Source organism: Pseudophryne corroboree, chromosome 10 (genome assembly GCF_028390025.1).
Source record: "Pseudophryne corroboree isolate aPseCor3 chromosome 10, aPseCor3.hap2, whole genome shotgun sequence".
Lineage (NCBI taxonomy): Eukaryota > Metazoa > Chordata > Amphibia > Anura > Myobatrachidae > Pseudophryne > Pseudophryne corroboree.
The window spans coordinates 104,702,286-104,729,763 of record NC_086453.1 but is presented as its reverse complement, the minus strand read 5'-3'; the positions used below and the strand labels follow the sequence as shown (position 1 = coordinate 104,729,763).

Genomic DNA, 27,478 nt, shown 5'->3' with positions numbered 1-27,478 from the left:
AACGAAACAAAAAAAAAACTCATGTCGACCTTTTCCCATGTCGACCTTGTTCCTGTCGACCTTGTGTCCATGTCGACCTTGTGTCCAATTGGTGTCGATCCTGAGTCCCAGACCCTGAATAAACAGTCACAGGTATTTAGCTGGTCTGGAAACCAGTGCAGTACTTAGGCAATGAAATACAGGCGATGATTTAGTCTGGAAACTAGTATAGCAATCAGATGGTGATCACTCCCGCAGTTGGTTTGGAAACCAGCAACGATACTCCACACCAGTGATGCATACTTGCCTACCCTCCCGGAATGGCCGGGAGGCTCCCGAAAAACGGGTGACCCTCCCGGCCCCCCGGAAGAGCAGGCAAGTCTCCCGATTTACGAGGTTCACCCCCTGCCCGCCGCCCACTTAACGAGTAAAGTGGGCGGTCCGGGCAGGCGATGACGCGATTCTTGTTGAATCGCGTCATCGTAACCACGCCCCCTGCTGTATAATGCCGGTAATCGCGGCATTACACAGCGGGTGCGTAGCTTAAATGACGCGATCCAGAAGCCACGCGCCGTTCCGCCTCCGGCCCGCCCCCGTTCCGCCTCCGGACCGCCCCCCTTGCGCGTCACCTGACTGCCAGCCCCCCCTGCTGAGCCGACGGGCTGCTCTCTCCCGGAGAGAGCAGCCCAGAAGTCGGTAAGTATGCATCAGTTTTAGCATGGCCGAATAGCAATACTGTAGCAGGGCATGCTGGGATGTGTAGTTCAACAACAGCTGGAGTGTCAAGGTTAGCCATCACTGCTCCACACAGTCAGTTTCTATTGCAAAGTCCACAACCAAGCAAGGTTAAGCAGGAGACAACTTGAAACACATATGAAGTGGTTGTATTAACCACTTAACTGACAATTTTTCCCTTCAAAAGCGTTAAAATAAATTTTTAAAAAACAATGTTATTAAATAAAGTTGAAAAAGTATAAAGGAGATAATAGGAGATAATAGGAGATCACAGGAGACACTATGCAGCAATGCAACACATTGTCCAAGGTGATGAGACTGAGCCGATGCTCTGGACTTATACCCCCTGGTCGGCAGTCATTGGATACTTGGATCATGTGAGCAATCACAGCGCAGGATTGGTTGCTCTCTGGTCAGCTGACTGCAAGTGTCATGGCGGCGCCCATGCTGTGCAGATGGCCAGTACACAGGAGGGCACCCGCAGAATGGACTTCAGGGGTTCACCACAATAGTGGGTACTGCGCTCCGCAGACAGGATGCTCATACAGCCGCAGACTGGGGCCGGGACCTCCGGAAGCCTGCACACCAGCGCACCGATAAGTGAGACATCACTGAATGCTGATTCCTGACACCGTGGTAGCAAAGTTTGCGTTAGCAAATACAGGGGGCGTAGTTCCCCACTTGAGAGGTATGTGCCGTTTCAGAAATATGTACTGGGCAGACGGGGTACATTGTTGAGGATCTGTTTTGGGACTATGGATTTATTTGTTTTAGGTCGTATGGTGGCGGTGCAGCGGTTGCTGTTGTGCAGAGCCTTGCTGTGGTGGGAAATAACGGCAGTTTCACCAGTCCGTGTGCAATTGGTGATTTGAGGTGCGCTCCCCTCGTGACTATAAGTTAGCTGCAGCACTCTGACACCTTCTGATTTATGGTACTGGTGATGATACTGGTGTTATATGGGCACACTGGGCGATCTACGCGTGCAGTGCTTGTTGTTGTGGTTTGAGTATTGCAGACTGGGGATTTCTGGCCGTCCTTTCTTTGCCACCATACATTTTTAATACAGCTCTAATATGAATAATAATTATGCCTTAAATAAATTTGCTAACAGTTTCTCTGCCAAATCTATGGCTCCGTGTCTTCTTTTACGAGAGTTTGGTTATAATTGATTGTATGCACCAATGACACGCATCAGCCGATAGAAAGCTTATGGTGCTGACTGGTCATAAGAGGAGGAGTAGGCACACAAGAGGGAGGATGGGGACACCTCTGAAAATTTTACGTCAAAGCTCATTAATAACAGTTTAGGAGAACCCCATTTATTTATTTACATTTTGTCACTTCTCTCATACAACATTACTCGTTAGCTTCAAGTGTGAGTGTGTCTTTATTACATGTGCCACTTTTGTGTGTTTCACAGTTTTATTACAATGGGTAAAGCTCCCCCTCCCCCGGCTTTACTGGAACAGTGTAACTGACAGATGACAAATGTGTCCCATATAAACCACAGGGAGGAGACCGATCAAGTCTTTTTGTGGGTAAAAAAAAGTCTGTGCACCATCGGAAAAGCATTAAATGTCACTGAACATTCTGTCTCCACCACTGTATCTCATCTAAATAACGTCGTCATCACGCCAAATAAATTCTCGTTTGTACGTTGGTGCGCTCATACTGAATGCATACTCAGCAAGTCCACCACCAATCCTTCCAACTTCTCCCATCGGCTGCTACAAACAATGGCCCCCGCAGATGTGGCTATTCTGGCTACAACTCTGAGCACGTCACTGTAATGCCGAATGTAACTGCTCTAGTAGCCACATGTTGCCACAAAGGAGCAAAGAACATTTGTAGTTTGTAATTGACCCTTATTAACGTGTTCCCATTCCACAGACGCCATGCTGTTTGTCTCCTGCATAGCCCTCCTGTCTGATGATACAGTGGAATGTGTTCTCATCACTAATAGCAGACAGATTCCATATGTCAAGTTTATGTTTTAGGTCACTAATCATTAGCCTTGTGGACTGTCCCCTGCCAGGACACGGGCTACGATAATTGTCCGTCCCGGAATAGGGGTTGGATATGATGATTCATCATGTACACAGTTAGAATGTCGTCATATTGTCCCAGGTGTCCCACTGGTGACGTAACATCTCCTTGCGGCTGCAGCGGCTCCAGCGGTGTCCTACAGGTTCCGGTGGCAAAGTGACCATCACTTCCAGGTCAGTTCTCCCATCCCCCCAGCATTTGGGTGAGTATTGCTCTCCTATTCCTAACCCTAATCCTTACCCCTAACCCTCCCTCTAGTGCCTAACACTAACCTAACCCCTGCAGCCTATTCCTAACCTTCCCACCCACAGCGTAAGCCTAATATTAACACATTGCCTGTCGACATTTTTACTGTTGACATTGAACTGTCAACATTGTGATGTCTACATTGTTATTATCGACCTTTTGACTATATCCCCGGCAAAGGGAAGAAATAAAGTGATAACTTACGCTAATATGTCACTTCTGGATATGGACTCAGTTTGCCTAATGTGCATCAGGCCACACATGTGCGAATACCAGCTGAAGCAGAGACATTTGGATCCCTCTCTGTAAAATATTGAGAAACAGAAATTATTATTTTATATACATTTCATAAGATAACATATGTATGTACAAGCAGTGGCGTCACTAGGGTTGGTGTCACCCGGTGTGGTAACTCATGGTGTCACCCCCCCATGGACCTCCTCCCGTAGCACACCACACGGTTTCTTATCAGTGTGTGTGTGTGTGCATAATATATATATATATATATATATATATATATATATATAGCGGTTGAAGAAAGAGGCGGCACTCGGAGGCTGTACAATCAATGTGTATTGAAAAAAAGTGCAATCAACGTTTCGGGGACCAGTTCCCCTTCTTCAGGATAAAGTGACAGTGCATAAACTAGTGTTTAAATAACATTCCCAGTACTCACCCCCCTCCACGTGCAAACAATCCTTCCAGCGTTTCCAGCTTGTCGCCTCGTCGGAGCTTCTGTCACTTTATCCCGAAGAAGGGGGAACTGGTCCCCGAAACGTTGATTGCACTTTTTTTCAATACACATTGATTGTACAGCCTCCGAGTGCCGCCTCTTTCTTCAACCACTGTCTATACCGGAGGGAGCCCCGGCGGGGGAGGGCACCGGAGTAAGACGTATCCCGCAGCGGATAATGAGAGTGCCGGGGTAACTGCCCAGGTATATATATATATATATATATATATATATACATACATACATACATACATACATACATACATACATACACACACACACACACACACACACACACACACACACACACACACAGTGATCAAAGAGGGAATTTTGAAGTGGGGGTATGGAAAATTGAAAGGGGTAGTGTCCACTCGAGGGTGTACTGGGGCAGATGCCGAAAAAGGGGTGTGGCCAATCAGAAGGCGGGTGTCCTTAAGAGGCACTGGGTGAGAGGGAGGACACATGGTGGAGGAAGGGACTGAGGAGGACGGGGGCATTAGATGAGAGGGGGATGCAGGGTGGGAGAAAGACATAATGGATAGAGGGACAGAGGAAGGGGGAGATGCTGGGTGGGAGAGGACGTAGAGTGGGAGGAGGACATACTGGGGATTTGGACACTGGGTGGGAGAGGTTGCAGAGTGGGAGGGGGACATACTGGGGATTGGGGCACTGGGTGGGAGAGGGACAGACTGGGGCACTGGGTGGGAGAGGGACATACTGGGGATTGGGACGCTGGGTGGGAGAGGACGCAGGGTGGGAGAGGGACAGACTGGGGATTGGGACACTGGGTGGGAGAGGACGCAGAGAGGGAGAGGGACAGACTAGGGATTGGGACACTGGATGGGAGAGGACGCAGGGTTGGAGAGAGGTACAGACTAGGGATTGGGACACTGGGTGGGAGAGGACGCAGAGTGGGAGAGGGACAGACTAGGGATTGGGACACTGGGTGGGAGAGGACGCAGAGTGGGAGAGGGACAGACTAGGGATTGGGACACTGGGTGGGAGAGGACGCAGAGTGGGAGAGGGACAGACTAGGGATTGGGACGCTGGGTGGGAGAGGACGCAGAGTGGGAGAGGGACAGACTAGGGATTGGGACACTGGGTGGGAGAGGATGCACAGTGGGAGGGGACAGACTAGGGATTGGGACACTGGGTGGGAGAGGATGCAGAGTGGGGCGGGGACATACTGGGGACTGGGACACTGGGTGGGAGAGGATGCAGAGTGGGAGGGGGACATACTGGGGACTGGGACACTGGGTGGGAGAGGATGCAGAGTGGGAAAGGGACAGACTGGGGATTGGGACGCTGGGTTGGAGAGGAACATACTGGAGACTGTCATTTAATTTTAAAGCCTACCAGCTCCAGCGGCGGCAGGTACAGGAACCAAGCGCCCGGCGGTGCTCCTTCAGCGGCAGTGACGCGATCCAGGTGTATCACCTGTGCGCGCCCGGCGGTGGCAGGTAGGGAGGAGAGCCGGGTACTCCGCTAGCTGCAAAGACGGGAGCCGGGCGCACCCCACGTGGGCATCATGCACTCGACTCCCATTCTCCCTCACAGAATGGTTGGTTCTATATCGGAGTGGGAGAAGGGACCTTGTGACGTACCTAGGGGAGGAGACACATCACCAGGGGGAGGAGCTACGGCCGAACAGGGTATCCGAAAAGTACCCTCGTGGGCTCGCTTCGCTCGCCACGCTTCGGGTTCAGTGGCTCGCTTCACTCGCCACCTAATTACTAAAGGTAATAGTTGGTGGCGGGGATAGTAGAGCAACTGTCCCACTGGACTAGCTCCTCCCCCTTGGGTCGTGGCTCCTCCCCCTGACGGAAAAGGTCTCTTAGGTCACTTGGATCTAGCCTCAACCCTCACAGAATGGCCTGCCCTGCGGTGCCGGCGTGCGTGATGTCACGGGGGTGACGTCCTGCACCAGGCATCTATAGATTGCGGCAGTACAGATCCGGCGGCGCCGCGGCCGTGAAAATGGTCAGTCCAGGCAGGTGCCTGAATTATTGGCGGAAGTGAGTGTGGGTGTACAGCTCTTTTTGGTGTCACCCCATTGAAGGGTGACACCTGGGTGCGGGCCGCATCCCCCGCACCCCCCTCATGACGCCATTGTGTACATGTCTACTTAATTCATAGATTTTTTTCAACGGTTTAGTATCTGTCTTGTTGTTTCATATGTTTAAGTACACATCCTGGGCTGCTTCGGATGCAAGTGCAAAAACATGCATTGAAAACAGCAAATGTGATTTGTGCATGCAGTGGGCGGTACGAAGCATCCTCAGTGGGCGGTATGAAGCGTCCTCAGTGGGCGGTACGAAGTGTCCTCGGTGGGCGGTGCAACCATACGCATAAAGACAGCCAGACACTTGCATAGACGTACTAATGCACGCACTTGGCTCACAATTAGGCTCGCTATGTCCCGCACTGAATATTTTTTATATATTTACTGCATTGAGCATTTGCAAGGTTTTCCCTTCTATATTTGCCACATTTAGCGCACAGCGATTTTACCCACCTCTATAGTTCACAGCAATTTATGAAAGAATCACATTGTTCAGTAAGCCAAATAAGTATGAAGCTGAACCTCTGGGAAAAAAACATTCTCTGTATGGATTGGGATATTACTGTTTCCAGGATGGTAGGAACATCTGGTCAGTAGCCAACTGCCACTGAAAACGTTTTTTTGTTCACAGAAAAGTTGAATCCTTTATTGTAATTTGTAATCAGGCTTTGCTGAAATATTTATTATGGGTATGGGTCGTTGGGTCGACACACATTAGATCGACATGCATTGGGTCGACCACTAAAGGTCAACATGCACTAGGACGACAGGGTGTCTAGGTCGACAGGGTCGTTAGGTCGACATGTGCAAGGTCAAAAGGTCGACATGGGCTTTTTGACTATTTTTGGTGTCGTTTTCTTCGTAGAGTGACGGGGAACCCCAATTAGTGCACCGTGTCCCCTCGCATGGCTCGCTTTGCTCGCCATGCTTCGGGCAAGTTGCATCGCCCTGCTACCGCTGTGCTCGGCACAGGTTACCGTTCCCATTAGTAGCCCAGGTGGATCGTAAAGTATGAAAAAGGTAAAAAAATGAAGAAAAAAGTGACAAACTCATGTCGACCTTTTGACCTGTCGACCCAATGAACCTGTCGACCTAGACACCCTGCCGATCTAGTGCAGGTTGACCTTTAGTGGTTGACGCAATGCTTGTCGACCTAATGCATGTCGACCTAATGACCGCAACCCTTTATGATGGAGTCAGGGGTATCTATACGGGATCCCTATACAGAGAGAATGAGACAGTTCATTGTCAGGATACAGGGACAGAGTCATATTGGAACTCAGGCCCTCATTCCGAGTTGTTCGCTCGGTAAATTTTATCGCATCGCAGCGTTTTTCTGCTTAGTACGCATGCGCAATGTCCGCACTGCGACTGCGCCAAGTAATTTTGCTATGAAGATAGTTTTTTTACTCACAGCTTTTTCTTCGCTCCGGCGAACGTAATGTGATTGACAGGAAATGGGTGTTACTGGGCCGAAACACGGCGTTTTATGGGCGTGTGGATGAAAACGCTACCGTTTCCGGAAAAAACGCAGGAGTGGCTGGAGAAACGGGGGAGTGTCTGGGCGAACGCTGGGAGTGTTTGTGACGTCAAACCAGGAACGACAAGCACTGAACTGATCGCAGATGCCGAGTAAGTCTGGAGCTACTCTGAAACTGCTACGAGGTGTGTAATCGCAATATTGCGAATACATCGTTCGCAATTTTAAGAAGCTAAGATACACTCCCAGTAGGCGGCGGCTTAGCGTGTGCAAAGCTGCTAAAATCGCCTTGCGACCGATCAACTCGGAATGAGGGCCTCAGTGTTTAAAATGCCAGCCTTGTGGTAACAAAACAAGAGGTTTCTGTACAGAATAAGTATTCATGATAAAAGGAACAATGGGGGTTATTCTGAGTTGATCGCAGCAGGAACTTTGTTAGCAGTTGGGCAAAACCATGTGCACTGCAGGGGGGGCAGATATAACATGTGCAGAGAGAGTTAGATTTGGGTGGGTTATTTTGTTTCTGTGCAGGGTAAATACTAGTGATGAGCGGGTTCGGTTCCTCGGAATCCGAACCCCCCCGAACTTCACCCATTTTACACGGTTCCGAGGCAGGACTCAAATCTTCCCGCCTTGCTCGGTTAACCCGAGCGCACCCGAACGTCATCATCCCGCTGTCGGATTCTCGCAAGATTCGTATTCTATATAAGGAGCCGTGCGTCGCCGCCATTTTTCACTTGTGCATTGGAGATGATAGTGAGAGGACGTGGCTGGCGTTCTCTCAGTTTCTGTGCTCAATGTGCTGCAAATATCTACGTTCTCTGCCTGAAAAACACTCCATATCTGTGCTCAATGTGCTGCAAATATCTGTGCTCAGTGTGCTTTATTGTGGGGACTGGGGACCACCAGTATTATATAGTAAGAGGACAGTGCATAGTTTTGCTGACCAGTGACCACCAGTATACGTTGTCTGCCTGAAAAACGCTCCATATCTGTGCTCAGTGTGCTGCATATATCTGTGCTCACACTGCTTTATTGTGGGTACTGGGGACCACCAGTATATTATATAGGAGGAGGACAGTGCAGAGTTTTGCTGACCAGTGACCACCAGTATTATACGTTCTCTGCCTGAAAAACGCTCCATATCTGTGCTGCATTGTAGTATATAGTAGGAGGACAGTGCAGAATTTTGCTGACCACCAGTATATAATATATAGGAGTACGATACAGAAGGCCACTGCTCTACCTACCTCTGTGTCGTCAAGTATACTATCCATCCATACCTGTGGTGCATTTAAGTTTTTGTGCGCAGTATATATATAGTAGTAGGACAGTGCATAATTTTGCTGACCAGTGACCACCAGAATTATATCAGTACGGTACAGTAGTCCACTGCTCTACCTACCTCTGTGTCGTCAAGTATACTATCCATCCATACCTGTGGTGCATTTAAGTTTTTGTGCGCAGAATATATATATAGTAGTAGGACAGTGCATAATTTTGCTGACCACCAGTATATAATATATAGCAGTACGGTACAGTAGGCCACTGCTCTACCTACCTCTGTGTCGTCAAGTATACTATCCATCCATACCTGTGGTGCATTTAAGTTTTTGTGCGCAGTATATATAGTAGTAGGCCATTGCTATTGATATATTACTGGCATATAATTCCACACATTAAAAAATGGAGAACAAAAATGTGGAGGGTAAAATAGGGAAAGATCAAGATCCACTTCCACCTCGTGCTGAAGCTGCTGCCACTAGTCATGGCCGAGACGATGAAATGCCATCAACGTCGTCTGCCAAGGCCGATGCCCAATGTCATAGTAGAGAACATGTAAAATCCAAAAAAATAAAGTTCAGTAAAATGACCCAAAAATCTAAATCAAAATCGTCTGAGGAGAAGCGTAAACTTGCCAATGTGCCATTTACGACACGGAGTGGCAAGGAACGGCTGAGGGCCTGGCCTATGTTCATGGCTAGTGGTTCCTGCTAGAAAACTTAAAAGAGTTAAGATGGCAAAAGCACAGCAAAGAACTGTGCGTTCTTCTAAATCACAAATCCCCAAGGAGAGTCCAATTGTGTTGGTTGCGATGCCTGACCTTCCCAACACTGGACGGGAAGAGGTGGCGCCTTTCACCATTTGCACGCCCCCTGCAAGTGCTGGAAGGAGCACCCGCAGTCCAGTTCCTGATAGTCAAATTGAAGATGTCACTGTTGAAGTACACCAGGATGAGGATATGGGTGTTGCTGGCGTTGGGGAGGAAATTGACAAGGAGGATTCTGATGGTGAGGTGGTTTGTTTAAGTCAGGCACCCGGAGAGACACCTGTTGTCCGTGGGACGAATATGGCCATTGACATGCCTGGTCAAATTACAAAAAAAATCACCTCTTCGGTGTGGAATTATTTCAACAGAAATGCGGACAACTGGTGTCAAGCCGTGTGTTGCCTTTGTCAAGCTGTAATAAGTAGGGGTAAGGACATTAACCACCTAGGAACATCCTCCCTTATACGTCACCTGGAGCGCATTCATCAGAAGTCATTGACAAGTTCGGAAGCAGTCCACTGCCAACTAAATCCCTTCCTCTTGTAACCAAGCTCCAGCAAACCACACCACCAACTCCATTAGTGTCAATTTCCTCCTTAGACAGGAAAGCCAATAGTCCTGCAGGCCATGTCACTGTCAAGTCTGACGAGTCCTCTCCTGCCTGGGATTCCTCCGATGCATCCTTTAGTGTAACGCCTACTGCTGCTGGCGCTGCTGTTGTTGCTGCTGGGAGTCGATCGTCATCCCAGAGGGGAAGTCGGAAGACCACTTGTACTACTTCCAGTAAGCAATTGACTGTCCAACAGTCCTTTGCGAGGAAGATGAAATATCACAGCAGTCATCGTGCTGCAAAGCGGATAACTCAGGCCTTGGCAGCCTGGGTGGTGAAAAATGTGTTTCCGGTATCCACCGTTAATTCACAGGGAACTAGAGAATTGATTGAGGTACTGTGTCCCCGGTACCAAATACCATCTAGGCAGCATCTTGCAAACGCCAACTCGTTCCTAGGCAGGCTACGCTTTGTATCACCGCTTTCCATAAGAGGCACACAGCTGACAACCTCTTACGGAAACTGAGGCACATCATCGCAGAATGGCTTACCCCAATTGGACTCTCCTGGGGATTTGTGACATCGGACAATGCCACCAATATTGTGCATGCATTACATGTGGGGAAATTCCAGCACGTCCCATGTTTTGCACATACATTGAATTTGGTGGTGCAGAATTATTTAAAAAACGACAGGGGCGTGCAAGAGATGCTGTCGGTGGCCCGAAGAATTGCAGGCCACTTTCGGCATTCAGCCACCGCGTGCCGAAGACTGGAGCACCAGCAAACACTCCTGAACCTGCCCTGCCATCATCTGAAGCAAGAGGTGGTAACGAGGTGGAATTCAACCCTCTATATGCTTCAGAGGATGGAGGAGCAGCAAAAGGCCATTCAAGCCTATACAGCTACCTACTATATAGGCAAAGGAGGGGGAATGCACCTGACTCAAGCGCAGTGGAGAATGATTTCAACGTTGTGCAAGGTTCTGCAACCCTTTGAACTTGCCACAGTTCAGTTCAGACACTGCCAGCCTGAGTCATTCCCCTCATCAGGCTTTTGCAGAAGAAGCTGGAGACATTGAAGGAGGAGCTAAAACAGAGCGATTCCGCTAGGCATGTGGGACTTGTAGATGGAGCCCTTAATTCGCTTAACCAGGATTCACGGGTGGTCAATCTGTTGAAATCAGAGCACTACATTTTGGCCACCGTGCTCGATCCTAGATTTAAAACCTACGTTGTATCTCTCGTAGTCTGCAGAGGTTCAAAGACCTGCTGGTGAGAAAATTGTCAAGTCAAGCGGAACGTGACCCGTCAACAGCTCCTCCATCACATTCTCCCGCAACTGGGGCTGCGAGGAAAAGGCTAAGAATTCCGAGCCCACCCGCTGGCGGTGATGCAGGGCAGTCTGGAGCGAGTGCTGACATCCAACGATTACTGACATGTCGTCTACTGTCACTGCATATGATTCTGTCACCATTGAAAGAATGGTGGAGGATTATATGAGTGACCGCATCCAAGTAGGCACGTCAGACAGTCCGTACATATACTGGCAGGAAAAAGAGGCAATTTGGAGGCCCTTGCACAAACTGGCTTTATTTTACCTAAGTTGTCCCCCCTCCAGTGTGTACTCCGAAAGAGTGTTTAGTGCAGCCGCTCACCTTGTCAGCAATCGGAGTACGAGGTTACTTCCAGAAATGTGGAGAAGATGATGTTCATCAAAATGAATTATAATCAATTCCTCCGTGGAGACATTCACCAGCAATTGCCTCCAGAAAGTACACAGGGACCTGAGATGGTGGATTCCAGTGGGGACGAATTAATAATCTGTGAGGACGGGGATGTACACAGTGAAAGGGGTGAGGAATCGGACGATGAGGAGGTGGACATCTTGCCTCTGTAGAGCCAGTTTGTGCAAGGAGAGATTGATTGCTTATTTTTTGGTGGGGTCCCAAACCAACCAGTCATTTCAGTCACAGTCGTGTGGCAGACCCTGTCGCTGAAATTATGGGTTTGTTAAAGTGTGCATGTCCTGTTTATACAACATAAGGGTGGGTGGGAGGGCCCAATGACAATTCCATCTTGCACCTCTTTTTTCTTTCATTCTTCTTTGCATCATGTGCTGTTTGGGGAGTATTTTTTGGAAGGGCCATCCTGCGTGACACTGCAGTGCCACTCCTAGATGGGCCAGGTGTTTGTGTCGGCCACTTGGGTAGCTTAGCTTAGTCACACAGCTACCTCATTGCGCCTCTTTTTTTCTTTGCATCATGTACTGTTTGGGGACTATTTTTTTAATCTGCCATCCTGTCTGACACTGCAGTGCCACTCCTAGATGGGCCAGGTGTTTGTGTCGACCACTTGGGTTGCTTAGCTTAGTCACACAGCTACCTCATTGCGCCTCTTTTTTTCTTTGCATCATGTGCTCTTTGGGGACTAATTTTTGAATCTGCCATCCTGTCTGACACTGCAGTGCCACTCCTAGATGGGCCAGGTGTTTGTGTCGGCCACTTGGGTCGCTTAGCTTAGCCATCCAGCGACCTTGGTGCACCTCTTTTTTTCTTTGCATCATGTGTTGTTTGGGGACTATTTTTTGAAGTGCCATCCTGTCTGACACTGCAGTGCCACTCCTAGATGGGCCAGGTGTTTGTGTCGGCCACTTGGGTCGCTTAGCTTAGCCATCCAGCGACCTTGGTGCACTTCTTTTTTTCTTTGCATCATGTGCTGTTTGGGGACTATTTTTTGAAGTGCCATCCTGTCTGACACTGCAGTGCCACTCCTAGATGGGCCAGGTGTTTGTGTCGGCCACTTGGGTCGCTTAGCTTAGTCATCCAGCGACCTCGGTGCAAATTTTAGGACTTAAAATAATATTGTGAGGTGTGAGCTGTTCAGAATAGACTGAAAATGAGTGGAAATTATGGTTATTGAGGTTAATAATACTATGGGATTAAAATGACCCCCAAATTCTATGATTTAAGCTGTTTTTGAGGGTTTTTTGTAAAAAAAACACCTGAATCCAAAACACACCCGAATCCGACAAAAAATTTTCAGGGAGGTTTTGCCAAAACGCGTCCGAATCCAAAACATGCCTGCGGAACCGAATCCAAAACCAAAACACGAAAAATGTCCGGTGCACATCACTAGTAAATACTGGATGCTTTATTTTAACACTGCAATTTAGATTGCAGATTGAACACACCCCACCCAAATCTAACTCTCTCTGCCAGGGACGTGCAGTCAGGGGAGGCAGTGCCTCCCCTGTCATTATGATTAAAATAATAGAAAGAAGATACTTATGACACATATATTCTGTGTCATAAGTATCTGCTTTAGCCTTAATATTATTTTAATCATTATTATCTTTATAAAAACCTGTTTTTAAAGTGTTTTGGAGGCACCTTTCTTGGTGCCTCCCGATGTCAGTGTGACAGGACCGGAAGCGGGGGGCGGGGCCAGGCGTTTGACAGCAAAAACCCATTGAAAAAATCCCTGTAAGCGGCACCTAGTACAAGTGCCGCTTTGACAGGGGCGTGCTTTCAGCCCATATGAAAGCACGCCCCTGTCAGAATCGATTGGTCAGTGGTTGATTCGCGAGGGGGGCACCAAGGAACATGCCCCGCCATCCCCGTCCGCCCGTCCGTCCCCCAGCCTATCCCGCAGCCCGTCCCCCTGTAATGTGACAGACCTGGTAGAGGGGGGTGCCGTCAGACCAGAGAAGTGTCTTCCCGTTAGCCGAAGCCTACGCAGTGCCCGCACTGCGGCTGGCCACAGCATGCGGAGCACCCGGCACCAGTTCCCCGCACTGGGCAACTTGGAGGCCATCCACGTGGGACAGTAGCCGAAGCAGTGGAACTCCAGGGCGGTGGTCCCCGCTTCTCCCTCTCCACCCACTTCAAGCAGCACGGCCCGGGGGAGCATGAGGTGAGTGCGGGCTCTGCTGCCCCTGTGCCTCCATCCTTCTCAGTCCTCACAACTTACATACCCACATACCCCAGCTTCCTACCCTCACCCCCTCCATTCACAGACATGCTGCCAATCAAAGGGACAATGCCTGCCGTACTATGTAAAAAGGGGACAATGCCTGCCGTACTGTGTAAAAAGGGGACAATGCCTGCCGTACTGTGTAAAAAGGGGACAATGCCTGCCATACTGTGTAAAAAGGGGACAATGCCTGCCGTACTGTGTAAAAAGGGGACAATGCCTGCCGTACTCTGTAAATAGGGACAATGCCTGCCGTACTATGTAAAAAGGGGACAATGCCTGCCGTACTGTGTAAAAAGGGACAATGCCTGCCATACTGTGTAAAAAGGGACAATGCCTGCCATACTGTGTAAAAAGGGGACAATGCCTGCCGTACTGTGTAAAAAGGGGACAATGCCTGCCATACTGTGTAAAAAGGGGACAATGCCTGCCGTACTGTGTAAAAAGGGGACAATGCCTGCCGTACTGTGTAAAAAGGGACAATGCCTGCGTACTGTGTAAAAAGGGACAATGCCTGCCGTACTGTGTAAAAAGGGACAATGCCTGCGTACTGTGTAAAAAGGGACAATGCCTGCGTACTGTGTAAAAAGGGGACAATGCCTGCCGTACTGTGTAAAAAGGGGACAATGCCTGCCGCACTGTGTAAAAAGGGACAATGCCTGCCGTACAGTGTAAAAAGGTACAATACCTGCCGTACTGTGTAAAAGGGGACAATGCCTGCCGTACTGTGTAAAAAGGGGACAATGCTTGCCGTACTGTGTAAAAAGGGGACAATGCCTGCCGTACTGTGTAAAAAGGGGACAATGCCTGTCGTACTGTGTAAAAAGGGGACAATGCCTGCCGTACTGTGTAAAAAGGGACAATGCCTGCGTACTGTGTAAAAAGGGGACAATGCCTGCCGTACTGTGTAAAAAGGGACAATGCCTGCGTACTGTGTAAAAAGGGACAATGCTTGCCGTACTGTGTAAAAAGGGACAATGCCTGCGTACTGTGTAAAAAGGGGACAATGCCAGCCGTACTGTGTAAAAAGGGGACAATGCCTGCCGTACTGTGTAAAAAGGGACAATGCCTGCGTACTGTGTAAAAAGGGGACAATGCCTGCGTACTGTGTAAAAAGGGACAATGCCTGCCGTACTGTGTAAAAAGGGACAATGCCTGCGTACTGTGTAAAAAGGGGACAATGCCAGCCGTACTGTGTAAAAAGGGGACAATGCCTGCCGCACTGTGTAAAAAGGTACAATACCTGCCGTACTGTGTAAAAGGGGACAATGCCTGCCGTACTGTGTAAAAAGGGGACAATGCCTGCCGTACTGTGTAAAAAGGGACAATGCCTGCCGTACAGTGTAAAAAGGGACAATGCCTGCCGTACTGTGTAAAAGGGGACAATGCCTGCTGTACTGTGTAAAAAGAGGACGATGCCTGCCGTACTGTGTAAAAGGGGACAATGCCTGCTGTACTGTGTAAAAAGAGGACAATGCCTGCCGTACTGTGTAAAAAGGGGACAATGCCTGCCGTACTGTGTAAAAAGAGGACAATGCCTGCCGTACTGTGTAAAAAGGGGACAATGCCTGCTGTACTGTGTAAAAAGGGGACAATGCCTGCCGTACTGTGTAAAAAGGGACAATACCTGCCGTACTGTGTAAAAGTGAGCTCTACCAGGCGTAATGTGTGACAGGGGTTCTACCTGGAGTAATGTGTGACAGGGGTTCTACCTGGTGTAATGTGTGTGAGTGGCGCTACTGTGCGGCGTAATTTGAATAATGGAGACTATTGTACAGCTTAATATGCATTGGTATTATTTTGTGGCCACGCCCCTATCCCCATGAAGCCATGCCCCTATATTTTTGTTGCGCGCACTGGCCCTATTTTAAATATGAGGAGGGGGGGGGGGTGCCAATGCTGTTTCTTATACACTTATACGACATGACGGTCCATCACGTCATATAAGATTCCTTAGATATATCGTTTGCAGTTTTTTTTTGCATACGATGTATCTTTTACTTTCCCATCCATTAACTGCGGGATCCGACATATAACGAGTTCAGCAATCGTGATATGTCGGATCTAGGGGGATCCGATCCAATGCACACGGGAACGCGCATCGGATCGGGGGAAAAGCACACCAAAAATGCCCGATTTCCTCCAATATATCGGGCCGAATGCCCGAATTGGGCTGAAATCGGGCATTATCGGTCTAGTGTATGGGGCCCTTAAGCGCCACACTGCAGTTCTAGGCCCAGGACCAGGTAAGTAAATAGCACTATAAGTCATTCACTGCCTATCCCCATTACCCTTTATTTCTCTCTGTTATACTCTCACCCACTGCTATTGCTGTTACCCTTTCCCTGGCGTCACTCCCTGTCACCCGCTGCTGTCACCTTTTCCCTGGCGTCACTCCATGTCACCCGCTGCTGTCACCTTCTCCCTAGCATCACTCTCTGTCACCGTCTCCCTGGCATCACAGTCTCCCTGTCACCTTCTCGCTGGTGTCACCCTCTCCCTGTCAGCGACTGCTGTCACCCTCTCTGTCGTCACCATCTCCCTGTCACCCTCTCCCTCTCACCCACTGCTGTCAACTACCTGGCGTCACCGTCTCCCTGTCACCCTCTCCCTCTCACCCACTGCTGTCAACTACCTGGCGTCTCCGTCTCCCTGTCACCCACTGCTGGCTATGTTGTTGTCCAGGACTTCCATTAAATTAATAGCGCCGCACCCACGGCGCTATTAAGTTAATGTAAGCCCTGGACAACAAAATTGCATTCATGTCCTCCTCCCACTCCCTCCCCAGTCCTAAACACTAATTTTTATTTTATAAAAATGTACAATATATTAGCCGCCTGCTCATCACAAGTTTTCTGAGCAGGCAGGCTGAGGGCATTGGCAGCGACGGTATTGGACTGAGATGCAAATTAGTGGCGGGGTGCCTGGGCAGTTCATGGTGGGTGATTTTGTAAGCCATCGGTGAGGGCGGTGGCCATTAGTGGTGGGGGTAGCGGGTATCAGGGATGGCGACGGCAGCGGGCATTGGTTCCACGGTGGTATGTTTCGTTGGCAGGACTCGGAGGACATTATGGCTGCAGTGCCTCACCAGCCACTGACCTCACCGCACACCACTGCTCTCTGCACATGTTATATCTGTACCCCCTGCAGTGCACATGGGTCCTCATTCCGAGTTGTTCGCTCGCAAGCTGCTTTTAGCAGCATTGCACACGCTAAGCCGCCGCCTACTGGGAGTGAATCTTAGCTTATCAAAATTGCGAATGAAAGATTAGCAGAATTGCGATTACACACCTCGTAGCAGTTTCTGAGTAGCTCCAGACTTACTCGGCATCTGCGATCAGTTCAGTGCTTGTCGTTCCTGGTTTGACGTCACAAACACACCCAGCGTTCGCCCAGACACTCCTCCATTTCTTCAGCCACTCCTGCGTTTTTCCCAGAAACGGTAGCGTTTTTTTCACACACACCCATAAAACGGCCAGTTTCCGCCCAGAAACACCCACTTCCTGTCAATCACATTACGATCACCAGAACGAAGAAAAAACCGTGAGTAAAATTCCTAACTGCATAGCAAATTTACTTGGCGCAGTCGCACTGCGGACATTGCGCTTGCGCATTCGCGACTAATCGCTCCGTTGCGAAAAAAAAAATAACGAGCAAACAACTCGGAATGACCCCCATGGTTTTGCCCAACTGCTAACAAAGTTCCTGCTGCGATCAACTCTGAATTCCCCCCCATGTCAGGATGTTTCCTGTATCACAATTTGCATGCATGCTGGTATTTTTTAACACCAGTATGTATAATACTTACCTGCCGGGACAGATCTTCCTGACCCGCTGGGACAGATTTTCCGATATAGAGCTGTCCCGTGAAGTACTGACTTTTTGATATATGACTTGGGAGTCCTATTGCTCATAAGTGGCACTCAGATCCTTGATATCTGCTGCTGTTCTTTTTAATCCATATGGGAATCTAAGTGCAAATCCATTTAATTTTTTTGCATGCTGGGTAAACACTGCTTTTGCATGTAGCGAACAAATAATAGGCAGCTTTTTGTTAACACTGAAACCATACCTCCCAACTGTCCCGATTTTCACGGGCCGCAGGGTCCCACGGTGGTGGTGGGGTGTTGGGAGACCCCCTGTCACTCGCTGCTCTGCTGTAGAGCAGCGGTGAATTGACGCTGTGCACATGCACACAGCTTCTATTCACGGGAGACAGACGAACTGGGGGCATGCCAGCAGCTCACAGAGCGCTTGGCATGCCCCCACAATTGACAAAAATGGGATGCATGGCAGGCGGTCATACCATTCCCCCTTTTACATAGGCCACTCCCATACCTCCCAACTGTCCCGATTTTCGCGGGATAGTCCCGTTTTTTGGGGACTGTCCCGCTGTCCCACCCGCGGGCCGCAGTGTCCTGCGGTGGGGGTCAGTTGGGAGTCTCTGTCTGTCGCTGCCCTGCTTAGCAGAGCAGCGTTGAATAGACGCTGTGCGCATGCGCACAGCATCTATTCAGGGGAGTCAGAGGGAGAGGGGGCATGCCAGCGGCTCACAGAGCGCTTGGCATGCCCCCTCAGTGACGAAAACGGGGGCGTGGCTCGCGATCGCGGGTCCTCCCGCGAAGCCATGCCCCCTTTTCTTCGCCGCGCGTGTGTCCCTCTTTGCAAAAACATAAAGTTGGGAGGTATGCACTCCCCCTTTTTGGGCGCACGTCTTCACCGTGAAGAGGAGTTCCAGGTCTCTAATAATGAAAGTTGGGATGTATGCTGAAACGTATAATTAAGCTAGTACACCCCCTTTCCAACTATAAATCTCTGCACATTTTAAATCTGCCCCCACCTGCAGGACAACATGGTGTTAACAAGGTGCACACTGCTTTTTTTTCTTATTTGCTCCTAATTCTGAATCAGGCTCCAGTGCTCTCAGGCTTGCCAAGTATTTTCTCATTTCAGCAAAATTCTTGACATCTGTTTTTCTAGTAGATTTGAAATCTTTAAATGTGCTCTAAACATAAAACTTATAGCTGACAGTGCTTCCGAGCTCCCGGGGCTCTTCCCAGTATGTTCTACTTCAATTTTCCATTCTTTGTTCAACTATACATTTGTATCCTGTGGTCACTTTTTTACTGATTAAATCCTCATGTAAAGGGCCAGTTGTAATCAAGGGTAACTTAACAAAAAAAAAATTGCAATGAGACTCTTAGGAGTTAATGTATCAAGCAGGGAAAAGAATGGAGAAGTTGCCCATAGTTAGGGTGTAACTACCATAGGTGTAGGGAGTGCAGCTGCTATGGGGCCCTGAGGTGAGAGAGGCCCACTTTCCCTGTCTCATTTACATGTGTTCTATACATTTTTCACCATTGGGTGGTATATAGGGGCCCCTTACAAAGTCTTGACCTGTTGGTGGCACTTGAAGACTGGGGATGAGAACCATCTACATAAAATATTAAGTAGGTTACTGCGCTCAAAACATTTGTCCAGAATGGGCCTTAAGGTTGGGAGCTGCTGCACCAGAATAGAGATATTGAGATATAGTGGACAGCGCTAGACTTGTGGGCATATATGTCTATATGTTTAACTTGTAGTGAAAACTAACACATAATAACGAATATTTATATGTATATGTGCACATATATATATATATATATGTATATATATACTGTATGTATATATATATATATAAATAAAAAGTGAGTGTGTATATATTGTGTTAGTACAGTACAGTACATACAACAAGATGTTGACGATATGACCGCAATCAGGATTTGGATAGGATATGTTGGCTTTTACTCAGCCAAGATGTTATTCTTTTCCTCGACTTTCATTTTTAAATCAGTAATTTCTTTATTTAGTGCCGATATTTCACTAACTTTGTTTTTAGTCGGACAGCCAGTTTATTGAATTGTTTCTGCATTTTGGGGGTCATTCCGACCCGATCGCTCGCTGCAGTTTATCGCAGCGCAGCGATCGGGTCGGAACTGCGCATGCACCAGCACAGCAGTGCGCCGGCGCATGCCAGACAGCCGAAGGCCGTCGTTGTCTAGCGATCGCCTCTGAGGCAGAGGCGGTCACTGGGCGGGAGGGGGCTGGACGGTGGCGTTGATCTGCCGTTTAGGGGGCGCGGTCCGTCCAACGCAGGCGTGGACATCACACGCAGCTGCTGCAACCCGGGGCAGCGAAGAGGTTCTCCCGGCCAGCCGCAGGAGCTGCGCTGGCTGGGAGTAACTCCTGAGCCGCTGTGTGATGCTTTTGCATTTCTAAAAGAGGGGGGCGGCAATGACATGCGGGGCAGACTAGCCCTGTGCTGGGCGTCCCCCCGCATGCCTAAGTGCCTGATCGTAGCTGTGCTAAATTTAGCACAGCTACGATCACCTCGGAATTACCCCCTTTGTTCCACAGTTTCATGGTTTTCCAAGCAGCCATCTGCTGATGTTCCAGGTCCTCTGACACTTTCTATGTCTCTTTCTGCTGCTCTCTTTGCTGTCTGTGTTCTCTTTCTGTCTCCAAACCATCTTCAGCCCATCCACCATCTTTCCTGTCGTTATCTCATTCTCTTCCAAGAGTTTTACCTTCTTCCTGTAATCACTTATTGCAGACTCCTTATTCCAGCAACAACTTGAGGGCTTTCACTTCCCTCTGCTACTTTTATCTATAGAATAATTATAAAGAGAATCTACCTCCATATTAAACACTCCTTCATTCTTCAGTTAAAATATATGTTCTATGCAGTATATATCAGTGCACACTGCTGCCCATCACTACACTCATGCCGGGAGATGCTCTGAGTACACACACTGGGCCTAATTCTGAGTTGATCGCAGCTTCAAGTTTGTTAGCAGTTGGGCAAAACCATGTGCATTTAAGGGGAAAATATAACATGTGCAGAGAGAGATAGATTTGGGTGTGGTGTGTTCAATGGTGGTCATTCCAAGTTGTTCGCTCTGTAATTTTCTTCGCATCGCAGCGATTTTCCGCTAATTGCGCATGCGCAATGTTCGCACTGCGACTGCGCCAAGTAAATTTGCTATGAAGATTGGTATTTTACTCACGGCATTACGAGGTTTTTTCTTCGTTCTGGTGATCGTAATGTGATTGACAGGAAGTGGGTGTTTCTGGGCGGAAACTGGCCGTTTTATGGGAGTGTGTGAAAAAACGCTACCGTTTCTGGGAAAAACGCGGGAGTGGCTGGAGAAACGGAGGAGTGTCTGGGCGAACGCTGGGTGACGTCAAACCAGGAACGACAAGCACTGAACTGATTGCACTGGAAGAGTAAGTCTCGAGCTACTCAGAAACTGCAGAGAAGTCTTTTCGCAATATTGCGAATCTTTCGTTCGCAATTTTGATAAGCTAAGATTCACTCCCAGTAGGCGGCGGCTTAGCGTGTGCAATGCTGCTAAAAGCAGCTTGCGAGCGAACAACTCGGAATGAGGGCCAATCTGCAATCTAAATTGCAGAAACAAAATAACCCACCCAAATCAAACTCTCTCTGCACATGTTATATCTGCCTCCCCTGCAGTGCACATGGTTTTGCCCAACTGCTAAAAAATGTCCTGCTGCGATCAACTTGGAATTACCCCCACTGTGGTATAATCACTCAGCTGCTGGGAGAGGGTACAACCAGTAACATCACGTTGACACCAAATTGCAACTATTGCTGTTCCCATGAGACCCAGCCTTTGTGTATCAGGTCATTACACAGTGACAAAGATTTATTATAAATGAGAAGCGGTAGCTAACAAAATATATGCAATTTTTTAAAATACTGTAGTATAAATGACATATAAGTGACAAATGGGGCAATACAGGATATCAGAAAAGCTGTACTTATAACCATGCAGGGGTAAAGCTTACAGGGGTCTACCCACAAGTCTATCGCTGTCCACTATATCCTTCCAATATATTTATTCAGGTGCAGCAGCTCCCAACCAAATGGCCCATTCTGAACAAATGTTTCAAGCGCAGTAACCCCCTTAATATTTTAAGGGGCAGACTAGATGGGCCACGTGGTTCTTATCTGCTGTCAAATTTTGTTTCTATGTTATGTAGATGGTTCTCATCTCCAGTCCTCAAGTGTACCAACAGGTCAAAAGTTTGTAAGGGCCCCTATGGACCACCCAATGGTAAAAAAATGTGTATAACACATGTAACTGTGACAGGGAGGCTGGGCTTTTCTGGGCTTGTTGAAGTCAGTGGCTGCCTCCCAGGATGCAGGTTCATTGGCTTCAGCAGCGTGAGGGTTACTTAGATGACCCATGTTCACGCAGATAATCCGATTCTGCATCCTTGGGTGCAGCAGCGGATCAGAGAAGGAGGCGTCTATTTGCACAAGACTCCTCATGCAGCATTAGCACATCACCACACAGCCGCTGCGTACCAAGATGCAACCGCTGTGTGTTCTGCATCCGTCTCTCAGTCAGGCCACAAGCCACACATGATAAAGCAGCTGGAAATCATTGCTAAATGTAACCTTTATTACAATGCTGAACATCATTTGGCATTTGAATATACTGAATTTTTATGAAGCACAAACTTCTGTAGCATTTATTTACCCTTTATTAGATGAGAAGCGTCCCGTCCTTTGTATGAAGCCATAGGTAACATAATTGCATGCAAAGGGTGAGCGGCTGTTTTCTTGCTCAGACTCTATGATGTTGTCAGTCTCTGTGGAGAGCAGGTTTGTCAGCTGCAGTAGTTTATCTGTACAGCCAGTTGCATCACTTGACTATACGAGGGTACAGTGTCTGTTCTTGTCTTTCCTGCCTTGACCCCTCAGCAGGGAGCCGTACAGTAATAGCATTGGCTGCCTGTGAGATGGGTCACATAAGGAGGGTATGGATGGTGGTTTGCATTCTCAGTGGCTGCCTGGATCTATTTCAGGCTTTGTGAAGAGATTAACTGTACCGCTTATCTGTCAATGCTAAATTGTAGAACCAATGCCCTTGCAATTGCCTTGTCTTAGTACCAACACAATGTTCCACATATTACTATAACTGTAATACACAGTATACAGTATAGACCGTAATAATCTACACCAGACAGTAATAATCAATGACCTGCAGTTATAATGTAGAAGTTGCTGTTATAAGTCTGTCTTTCACCCCAGCATCTTGGTATTACTCAAAGGAAGAGGCCACACGCATAGCGAGGGCAGTGTTCCCCATCGCCACACACCATTTTTCCGGCCACGTGCATACACTGATTTGCACACTGATCACTATATGCTGTCAGTGGAGGTTATTACTTTAGTGCAGTTGCCGTCACCACCTCTGTCAGTGCACCACATGGTGGTCATCCACACTCATGAGCGGATATGTAAAATATAGATAAACTCAGACTACCCCTTTCACTGCCCTCCTTACAGCACCACATACTAACATCTTCACTACCCCCTCCCAGCATTATATACTGCCACCTTCACTGCCCCCCTCGCAGCACCACATATTTCTACCTTTACTGCCCTCTCACAGCACCACATACTGACACCTTTACCACCCCCTCACAACACTATATACTACACCCCTCACAGCACACATACTGCCACCTTCGCTGCCTCCTCACATCACCACATATTGCCCCCTTCACTGCCCCCCTTACAGCACCACATACTAACACCTTCACTACCCCCTCCCAGCATCATATACTGCCACCTTCACTGCCCCCTCGCAGCACCACATATTTCTACCTTTTCTGCCCCCTCACAGCACCACATACTGACACCTTCACTACCCCCTTACAGCACTATATATTACACCCCTCACAGCACACATACTGCCACCTTTGCTCTCTCCTCACATCACCACATATTGCCACCTTCAGTGCCCCCCTCACAGCACCACATATTTCCACCTTTATTGCCCCTTCACAGCACCACATATTGCCACCTTCACTGTCCCCTCTCAGCACCACATACTGCCACCTTCACTGCCCCCTCACAGCATCACACATTGCCACCTTCATTGCCCCCTCACAGCACATCATACCCCATTCACTGACCCTCTCACAGCACCACATATTGCCACCTTCACTTCCCTCCTCACAGCACCACGTACTGCCACCTTCACTGCCCTCCTCACAGCATCACATAATTCCACATTCATTGCTTCCTCAAAGCACCACATACTGACACCTTCACTACCCCCTCACAGCACACATACGGCCACCTTCGCTGCCTCCTCACATCACCACATATTGCCATCTTCACTGCCCCCCTCACAGCACCACATATTGCCACCTTTATTGCCCCCTCACAGCACCACATACTGCCCCTTCACTACCCCTTCACAGCACCACATACTGCCACCTTCACTGCCCCCCTCACAGCACCATATATTGCCACCTTTATTGCCCCCTCACTGCACCACATACTGCCCCTTCACTACCCCCTCACAGCACCACATACTACCACCTTCACTGCCCCCTCATAGCACCACATATTGCCACCTTCACTGCCCCCTCACAGCACCACATACTGCCACCTTCACTGCCCCCTCACAGCACTACATATTGCCACCATCACTGCCCCATCACAGCACCACATATTGCCACCTTCACTGCCTCCTCATAGCACCACATACTGCCACCTTCATTGCTCTCCTCACAGCATCACATACTGCCACCTTCACTGCCCCTCACAGCATCACATATTGCCACCTTCATTGCCCCCTCACAGCACATAATACCCCATTCACTTCCCCCCTCACAGCACCACGTACTGCCACCTTCACTGCGCTCCTCACAGCATCACATAATTCCACATTCATTGCCTCCTCAAAGCACCACATACTGACACCTTCACTACCCCCTCACAGCACTATATATTACACCCCTCACAGCACACATACGGCCACCTTCGCTGCCTCCTCACATCACCACATATTGCCATCTTAACTGCTCCCTCACAGCACCACATATTGCCACCTTTATTGCCCCCTCACAGCACACATATGGCCACCTTCGCTGCCTCCTCACATCACCACATATTGCCATCTTAACTGCTCCCTCACAGCACCACATATTGCCACCTTTATTGCCCCCTCACAGCACCACATACTGCCCCTTCACTACCCCCACAGAACCACATACTGCCACCTTCACTGCCCCCCTCACAGCACCACATATTGCCACCTTTATTGCCCCCTCATAGCACCATATATTGCCACCTTCACTGCCCCCTCACAGCACCACATACTGCCACCTTCACTGCCCCCTCACAGCACTACACATTGCCACCATCACTGCCACATCACAGCACCACATATTGCCACCTTCACTGCCTCCTCATAGCACCACATACTGCCACCTTCATTGCTCTCCTCACAGCATCACATACTGCCACCTTCACTGCCCCTCACAGCATCACATATTGCCACCTTCATTGCCCCCTCACAGCACATAATACCCCATTCACTGACCCCCTCACAGCACCACATATTGCCACCTTCACTTCCCCCCTCACAGCACCATGTACTGCCACCCTCACTGCCCTCCTCACAGCATCACATAATTCCACATTCATTGCCTCCTCAAAGCACCACATACTGCCACCTTAATTGCCACCTCACAGCACATGCTGCCCCATTCAATGCCTCCCTCACAGCACCACATATTGCCACCTGCATTGCCCACCTTAAAACACATACTGCCCACATCAAAGCATATGCTGCCTTCTTTATTGCCCACTCACAGCACATACAGCCTCACTTGCTGCCATTCTTATTGCACCACATACTGCCACCTTCACTGCCCACCTTGCAGTACATACTGCCCATATAAGAGCACATACTGCTCCTTCATTGTTCCCCTCACAGCACATACTGCCTTCACTGCCCACCTTATTGCACCACACAGGGCCCCCCTCACGGCATCACATATTGCTGCCTTCATTGCCCACCACACAGGACAACATACTGCGACATTCATTGCCCCCTCACACAGCACCACATACTGCCACCTTCATTGCCCTCTCACAGCACCACATAATGCCCCTCACAGCACCACATACTTCCCCCTCACAGCACCACATAATGCCCCTCACAGCACCACATACTGCCACCTACACCTAATATTCTCCCCACCTCTGTTGACGCTCTTCAATGGCTCTGAAATGGTAGTAGGTGTCCCATAGCGAGTAACACCTAAGGAGTGTGCTTGTATGTTGTTGTAATGAGAGTCTTGTGCTTTTCCCCCCTTATACAAACCTATTCTTTCATCGTGTGATGCTCCCATAGGCTTTCGAAATAGCTATGAAAAGCTACTGTATGAATATTATTTGGTAACAACCTTACCTCTATATAGAGTGCCAGATTGTTGATTCATTATTTTTGTCATTATTAAAACTATGTGTAAGAGGTTAGTAGAGGTTAAAGATGTACACATACTCAAATTACAAGTATGGAAAATATATGCAAATAAAAAAGCATATTTATATGTACAGGAGCACACACATACACACGTTAATCAAATAGTTACTCCAGAATTGCTTAGCAAAAGCATACGGATGACTTTGATAGTGTTAGCAACACATGTAAAGTCAAATTACCTTATTTGTATACAATATAATGATATATTCCAGTGCAATATACACAAGTAATCTGTTAATTTTGTAGACAAAAATTTTGACTGAAAGTTTTCGGCAACTACAGTTTATTCCAGAACTAAAATTAGACTAATATTAGCCTAAAATGAAAAGTGAGATCCACTGACTAAAGTGGCATACACACAGTGGAATATTTCTTCCGATATGGACTATATAGTCCATGTCGGAAGAAAATATATTTAATTTCTCCGGCAATGGGGGTCATTCCGAGTTGTTCGCTCGTTATATTTTTCTCGCAATGGAGCGATTAGTCGCTAATGCGCATGCGCAATGTCCGCAGTGCGACTATGCCAAGTAAATTTGATATGCAGTTAGGTATTTTACTCACGGCATTACGAGGTTTTATCTTCGTTCTGGTGATCGTAATGTGATTGACAGGAAGTGGGTGTTTCTGGGCGGAAACTGGCCGTTTTATGGGTGTGTGCGAAAAAACGCTACCGTTTCTGGGAAAAACGCGGGAGTGGCTGGAGAAACGGAGGAGTGTCTGGCCGAACGCTGGGAGTGTTTGTGACGTCAAACCAGGAACGAAACTGACTGAACTGATCGCAGTTGCCGAGTAAGTGTGGAGCTACTCAGAAACTGCTAAGAAGTGTCTATTCGCAATTCTGCTAATCTTTCGTTCGCAATTTTGATAAGCGAAGATACACTCCCAGTAGGCGGCGGCTTAGCGTGTGCAAAGCTGCTAAAAGCAGCTTGCGAGCGAACAACTCGGAATGAGGGCCAATGTCCACAGGTTATCCACATGATAACATTGGGATATGATGACGCATCAGCGGATTTGCACCAACTGTCAAAGCTTTTGGCCTCCCAGCATGCAACGGGCCCGTCCATTTATCCCCGCCTCCTGGCTCAGGCAAATCAGTTTTTTGTTTGGTGCGGCAGGAGCCGGACCATGGTCAATGGGCAGCTGGTTTTTAGCAGCTATAAGCTTTTTTATTTTATTTTTATAGTCTTGCTAATTTTTTTGAGCGATCTTTCTAAAAAGCGTCTTATACGTACCTTAGAAAGAGTCACTCCAACAACTCC

General features: G+C 48.4%; 1 protein-coding gene across 1 annotated transcript in view; it reads right to left on the bottom strand.

The window, feature by feature from the left end:
- LOC134965061 (urotensin-2 receptor-like) overlaps positions 1–22,618 on the bottom strand; it is a 118,508-nt gene extending 95,890 nt beyond the window's left edge. The window contains exons 1-2 of the mRNA XM_063941630.1: positions 22,407–22,618; positions 3,211–3,309 (exon numbers count right to left, since the gene is read on the bottom strand). The gene's annotated coding sequence lies outside the window, so the exon portion shown is untranslated. The remainder of the gene's footprint in view (positions 1–3,210; positions 3,310–22,406) is intronic.
- Positions 22,619–27,478: the final 4,860 nt, after the last annotated feature.